At 34.5% G+C, this 7,712-nt stretch overlaps 1 long non-coding RNA gene across 1 annotated transcript; it reads left to right on the top strand.

The window, feature by feature from the left end:
* The first annotated feature begins 3,298 nt into the window (after window positions 1-3,298).
* Window positions 3,299-6,120, top strand: LOC113099800 (uncharacterized). Its single transcript, XR_003289522.1, has 3 exons — window positions 3,299-3,706; window positions 4,542-4,574; window positions 6,022-6,120. It is a non-coding gene; the product is annotated as an uncharacterized LOC113099800 (long non-coding RNA).
* Window positions 6,121-7,712: the final 1,592 nt, after the last annotated feature.

The following is a 7,712-nucleotide window of genomic DNA, read 5'->3' as shown; positions in this document are numbered from 1 at the left end:
GAGAAGTTAACAAGAAAAAAAAAGCTAACAGTTACATCAGGTTACCTTTGCCCGTTATGCTGCGTTCCAGGCAACCCGTGTTTTTCCAACCTACTACCCGTGAAAGTGCACTCAGCAGTCAAACCCATGACTTCCTACCCGTGAACTTGTACTAGATCGATGTACTCCCAGTTCCGAGCTCTGACGTCACACAGCCTGCGAAAGGGTGCAGTGTTTATGCAAGTGGTACATGTTGGAAAAACGATTTTAGGACAGTGTAACATTGCAATAAAATTATTAATCTTGCTACAATTGCTTGTGCTCAGGAAGTTTGGCATTACTTGCCTGGAACGCTACAAAGTCGTGAGTCGTGGTTTGAAGTTGTGAGTTACGGGCTCAAAAACCTGCCTGGAATACAGCATAAAAACCCAGGTCCCAGCATCCACTGCCATTTATCACTTTGTAGTGTCTGACATGATTATTCCAGTCATCCATAAAGAGACAGCAGCGGTTCTACAACGTGTCACATTTGAGTCTAGTCACCTTTATTTATATAGCACTTTAAACAAAAAAGATTGTGTCAAAGCAACTGAACAACATTAATTAGGAAAACAGTGTGTCAATAATGCAAAATGACAGTTAAAGGCAGTTCACCATTGAATTGAGAGCTATTGGGTTAAAAAAAAAAGAGTAAATGAAGTAGATATAAGGCGATTAGTATGATACAGTATGACACACACACACACACAGACAGACATATGAATTCTGCTGTTTCAGGTTTCTAGAGGTTTACGTTTATCATTGTAATATACATTTTGCATTCTGCTCTTTTTATGTACATTTCAAGTATTTTAGTTTATACAATAATGCATTTCAGTCCTGTTGAAAAAATAAACAGAAAGCATCACATAATTTGCAATGGTTTTACTGGTTAAAAGAAAAATTGTTTTGGTTTTAATGGAAACTAAAATGGTGCCTTTTGGTCTCTACTGGTAATTGGTCACCTTCTTTTTGCTGGGTTTTGTTAAAGCCACTAAATCCTTATGTAATGTGCCCCAAAACACTACAGGAAACCATTATTTAATGGTTTTAATGGTTAAATTTGATGGTTTGTACGGATATTTGTAGTGGAAATCATTAAAATTTCTGTGAAGGTTTTTATTGTTTTTGTCATCAGGGTCACCATGGGTTTTGTGATATTATTTGCCATAAATGTGATAGGAATGCTGTAATTTTGTGAGATAGTAGCGACTGGTTTGTTAATCACACAGCTGTAGTTGTTGTTATCCTGATATTCCACCTCCAGAGGAAGAGAGAGACTGATGCTGAGATCAGACACACTGATGCTGGACAATAAACTGTTTCCTTTGAACCAGGAGAGAGTCACATGACCCACATTCTCCACTGAACACAACAGTGAACAATATGATGATGATGATTATGGTGATGGTGATGATGGACACTGAGGAGAGTATCTGGTGATGACAGGAACAGGCACAGGAGCTGGAGAAAAAAAAAGAAATCTAAGAATAAGTGACAGTAAAAAGGGTGTTCTGAGAGTGAGAGTGAACGAATCTCCATCGCTGACCCCATCTCATCTGTCTCAGCACCTAGAGATCAAAATGTAATATATATATGTAGCTAAATGTAAACGTAAACCTAAATATTTTGATAATTTAATCATTTAAAAATTTTTGGCTTATGTGCTAACGCTAAGGCCATAAATAAGCCCACATTTATTATGCTACTCACCAATCAGAGGGAAAAAACATAAACAAGGCAAGGCAAGGCAAGTTTATTTATATAGCACATTTCGTACACAAAGGTAATTCATAGTGCTTTACATAAAAGAAAGTAAGAAAAATAATAACAAGATTTAAAATGAATTTAAAACAGTTAGAAAATGATTTTACATAAGATAAAAAAAAATAAAAATAAAAAAAAAACAGTGAAAATATAGTGCAATCAGTTCGGACATTGCACAGTGCTCATTCAATAAATGCACAGCTAAACAGATTAGTTTTGAGTCTAGATTTAAATGTGACTAGTGTTTTTGCACATCTGATCTCTTCTGGAAGCTGATTCCAACTGTGGGCGGCATACTGTAGTAACTAAAGGCGGACTCCCCTTGTTTTGTGTGAATCCTTGGTTTTTCTAACTGACTTGATCCTAGTGATCTGAGTGCTCTGTTAGGTTTATATTCAGTGAGCATATCTGAAATATATTTCGGAACTAGGTCATTTAGTGACTAATATACGAGTAAAACAGAACAAAACAAGTGCGTGAATCATTTTCTTCAACCTGTTTGAGATCCGTTCAGTGGCTGATGAGTTCTGGAAAAAGAACTGATGTCGATTTCATGAAACACGACAAAATGGCATGATAATAGTGTGTGTGGCCAAGATAACCTGCGGGGAGACAAGCAGATCTTCAAAAAAAATAATCGTCAGCCGATCAGAAAAAAACAAAAACAAAACTTTATTCAGTCTGCATGCTTCCGTCAAGTTTGGCTTCATACCCTTTAACCTTTTAGAACAACAAATGCATACCAATGCATGAATTTAGTCTGATGAAAATCTAATCTAACTGTTTATACATTCACTTATAATGTAGCCTTTCTGTTTTGAGTGGAAGGAAAGTGTTTGTCTTGAAGGAAAATAATCTCTTGTTTTTGCACGTAAATAAACCGCACACATGCAAAAGGAGCGAGACGTGTGTCCACTCAACAGAAGCCACATTCATCTGATTCAGTTTTCCACTTAACTGATGTGAATTAAACCACAGCAGGTTTCACTTTGACTTAGAAACTGAGCTGCTAGAGCCTCAAAAGCATTCAATGCAAACTGTAGTAATTGTTTTTATTCCTAAAGTAAAGCTGTTTTGAGGGGATGAGATTCATGTAAGAAGGCTTTCATACACACTACACGCTCCCAGCAAGCAATAGCCGTCATTTCAACGTCTGGGTTAAATATAGACCAGATATAGTCAGGCTATGTGTAACCCACTTTTAGCCCAAATAACATTTAATCTGGATAAATGTATTTTTTTTGCAAAATAACTTGTGAGATGTATGATATTCCATCATGTACGCAGAGTCTAACGTGATTACAAGTTGTTTGGTTTACTTTATTTTACATGTTATATGTGTAGGCTGTGCGTAGCCACGATTTAGCTCGTATTCAGACCCGGCTATTGTAGCCCACTTTTTGTCAAAACTGATTAATTGTATTTTTTTGCCAGGCAGTGCATGAAATGGTTAATATTCAATCATGTTCGCATTGGTATGATATCAAGGTTCAATACGTCATTTCAAGGCATGGTAGATCACGATTTAGCTCCGAATTGGACGGGCTATATGCGGTCTGCTTTAGCCCACCTGGCGAAATTATTGCAATCTGGGCTCAGATATAGACCAGCGACCTAGAATATTAGTCTTTGAAATGTTTTCGCTTACACAGCTTAATATATATTTTCTGTCAAACATTCATACACAATCTACGATAAAAATATCTAATCAAATGCAATTGCATTTCCCAACCGCTAGATGGCACAATTGAAACACTACTGAGACATGTCTACTGGAACTAATGCCATTGCGTGACTAGATCACTTAAGCCAAATCTCGCGATAAACATTTCCGCCATTTTATTTTACACGAGGCAGCTGTCGGAGTGCAACGGGTGAGCAACAGTCTGAGTGAAAACCTTCACATTTCTACTTCGATCTTGTAAGTATGCGTGTTATTTTTGATATGTTTATTGTTTGAATTAGTTAGCTGTTATAATGTGTAGAAACCGTGACATTTTAACATTAACATTGCAGAGTACTACTTTTCTCCAAAAAGTTAACGTTACCTTGCACGTGTTATTGCAAATGTATCTAAATTCAATGAATGTGGTAAGCATGAAACTATGAAACTTATCATTACTATTTTTTTATTATTATAAAGATACCAGTATTTATTTGTATTTAAATTAGAGTTGATTTAAAGCAAATTCTGTAAGTACTTTACATAAAATTTAACAGCAGCATAGTGCAACATGAAAAAAAAAAAAAAAATCCTCTCCATTTAATAAAAGGTAGTGGCAAACATAAAGTCTTTAAACTAGTTTGTAAATAATTAAAATATGCAGCATACATTCAGTTTTCAGTGAATTTGTTTCAGATATAAATTTGAATGCTGCTTCTCCATGTTTTGTTTTGACTTTGGAGATATAAAAGTAGCTGGGTACTGTCCCAGATGTCCTGAGAGGTCTGCTCTGGATGGTTCATAGTGCATCAGAAGATTAGAAATTTACTTTGGCCTTAAAATGTTAATTTAATAACCAACTGTAGTTTTTGGATATTAATTTTTTGACAGACAGATAGCCAGTGTAAAAACCTCAGAACTGGAGTGATGTAATCCACTTTATTTGATTTAAACACACTGTTTATTGGAGATTATCCTGCAATCAGTCAACAAAGTACAGCAATTGAATATACAGAACACTTGTCAGTGACTACCATTAAATGTCTTGTTACCAACATTCATCAAAATATATTTTTTTGTGTGTGTTCAACAGAAGAAAGCCATACAGGTTTGGAACCAAGTGAAAGTGAGTAAATGATTACATGTTGTTGTTTTTAATTTTTTTTTTTTTTTTTTTTTAAGTGAACTACGCCTATAAGTATTTTTTATGTTTATTAAAGTTATATGAGTAAGTGATAAAGAATGATTTATAATGATAGTTCACTTTGAAATTAAATTTTGATATGTTTAAGCTACATCCAAGATGTAGGTGTCTTTGTTTCCGCAGTAGTTTCAATTTTTATATTTTTAGGTCAAACTGTTCTTGTCTGTCAGTCATATAATGCAGGTCTATATGGTCACCACCTGAAAGAGCATGCACAGAGAAGTCCAAATTAAACAATTCCCCACCATACACACTGATAGCCTAAGACACGAAACGAGCGGTTTGTGTCAGAAAACGAACAGTATTTATATCGTTTTACCTCTTATAACACAGCAACGTCGAAGTGATCTGAGGGCGCGCGTGCTTCGGTGTGTGCGCATTCTGGGCTGGCTTAGTCTAAGTGTGGCGTTTGCGCAAATTAAGCCAGAACGCGGACGCATCACACACCTGGAAGCACGCGAGCCCTCATATCACTTGGACGTGGCTGTGTACAAGAGGTAAAAACGATATAAATACTGTTCATTTTCTCACACAGACTGCTCGTTTCGTGTCTTAGTCCATCAATGTGTACTTACGATGGGGAATTGTTTAATTTGGACTTCTCTGTGCATGGCCTTTTTAGGTGGTGACCATAGACCTGCATTATATGACTGACAGACAAGAATAGTTTGACCTAAAAAATTGAAACTACTGCGGAAACAAAGACACCTACATCTTGGACGTCCTTAAGGTAAGCTAAAACATACCAAAATTTAATTTCAAAGTGAACTATCCCTTTAAACTTGAGGGAAGAACTAAAGTAGAAATGAAAATAAAATCTGTTTTCACCTTCATTAGAATGATAATTAAAAAAAATACTGTATTTCAGTTTCAAAACACATTATGGTAGTAGTCAGACATGTCTTGGGATAACAGTGTTACATAATCAATTATAATGTTAATTTTATTTCCATATTCAGAAGTTATGGATCCCAAATATCTAAGAGAATGGCGTCGCTTGAGAGATCGAGTTAATGCTCTCGCTGAAAATTAATAGGTCATTTTCATTGCCATTTAAGTGAAATTTATATATATATATATATATATATATATATATATATATGCCTTGTACAGAATTGTTCAATACGCGTATCGTTACACGCCGTATTGCATCACCACTAAGCGAGCAAAAATGTTCAATTATTGATATTAATTATAATATTGATATAAATTATTGTCTATATTGATATAAATTATATAGTCTCAATCTATATTCTGTTAACTCTATCTATTAAATCATCCTAGCAAAAGTGATTGACTAATTAGTTAAAAAGGATTGTCAACAATGTTTTTTTTGAGCAATAATTCTTTCCTTTTTCTCATTTGGCAGACGCAGTGATGACCAGCTTTCATCAGCTATGGAATGTGAAATAAAAAATGCTATTTCTAATCATTTCAAACAAGCACCAGGGAGGGCAGGGGGTGGGGGTTATGGGTCTAAAGTAAACAGTTAATTCTTAAAAATTAATTGTTTTACATATTTTTCCAATGTTTTATTTGTTCATTTTTATGTTTGAATGTTGTCCAAGTTGTTGTTGTCTATATAATTGTTCAAAATAAATCCCTTTATATTCAATTAGTTTGGATGGATTTTAATTTATGAGAACCTGTTATATTTGAGTGAAAAGAATCCTTATGCCTCTTTTTGTTGTCTATTACATGTATATGTAGTGTAATGGATGACTAGTCTATTCTTGGGCTATGGTTAGACGTCTATTAGATTTTCACTGACAGCCCAAAATCAGCCTTGTTTTAGCCTAGACCCATATTGCCTGTCTATTAGACGTATGTAGTTGTTTAGCGGTCTAATTGATGACTAGTCTATTCTTGGGCTATGTTTAGACGTCTATTGGACGTATAAATATAGTCGTTCAATAGCTGTCTGATTGTCTATTCTTGGGCTATGGTTAGACATCTATTAGACGTATATATGTAGTCATTTAATAGCTGTCTATTCTTGGGGTATGTTTAGACGTCTATTAGATTTTCACTGACAGCCCAAAATTAGCCTCGATTTAGCCTAGACGTCTCGGCTGTGTTTAGGCGGCTATTAGACGTCTATTAGACGCAAAATTGCTTGCTGGGCTCAAACAAATAGTTCACACTTTCTCTCTCTCTCTCTCTCTCGAATGTCTTCTCTTCATCTGGATTCCCTTTGCTTTTATATAAACACACTATTCTGTGAGTGAACTTGAGAAACAAATGATAAGATAATGTGGATGTTTATAACCCAAGGCCATATCCTGCAGAGTTGAAAGTTTCTCTCTTACCCAATGCAAAGTGACCCCTAATATTGTTTAATAAAAATAAATAAATAAATAAATTAAAAAAACTGGTGTGCTTAATTCATTTTTCTTTTAAACGATAAGGCAGTACCATATACATCCATTGGTCTGTCTATATTGTACCATTCTGGTACTGTCGTGACCTTTTTAAATGTCTTATTGCATGCAGTTTATGTTATTTTAATACCTGAATAAAACATTTCTCAAAAGTTGCAGGTAGGTCTGGTTTTGTTTTCACAGTAATCACAATTGATATTTATATTTTACATTTTTACTATTTAAAGCAATGTTTTTTAAAACCTTTTCCAGTAACAAATGTAGCCTATTATCTTGTTTTTATTTTAATTTTAGCATTACGATGAATGTCTGTACTTATTGTGACACTTTTATCGCAAGGAATAATTGTTATTTATTTATTTATTTGCAATACAAATTAATTACAATCACATTTTTTATATATATATATATATTAATACAGACTCTCTTCTGTGTGAATGGGTGGGTGATTGAATCTATATGGAACCTTCTATTTTAAACCAATAATAGTAGAAATAAAAACATTTACTAAGAGAATAAATGTGGATGTAAATTGTTTATCTTTATTTTAGCACTGCGCTAGCAAGCGCAAGGTTGGGGGTTCGATTCCCCGGGAACATATGATATGTAAAAATTGATAGCCTGAATGCACTGTAAGTCGCTTTGGATAAAAGTGTCTGCTAAATGCATAAATTTAAAT

The sequence above is a fragment of the Carassius auratus genome, unplaced genomic scaffold (genome assembly GCF_003368295.1).
Source record: "Carassius auratus strain Wakin unplaced genomic scaffold, ASM336829v1 scaf_tig00217034, whole genome shotgun sequence".
NCBI lineage: Eukaryota > Metazoa > Chordata > Actinopteri > Cypriniformes > Cyprinidae > Carassius > Carassius auratus.
Note: the sequence above shows the minus strand (reverse complement) of the source record. Positions and strands in the feature narration are given on the sequence as shown.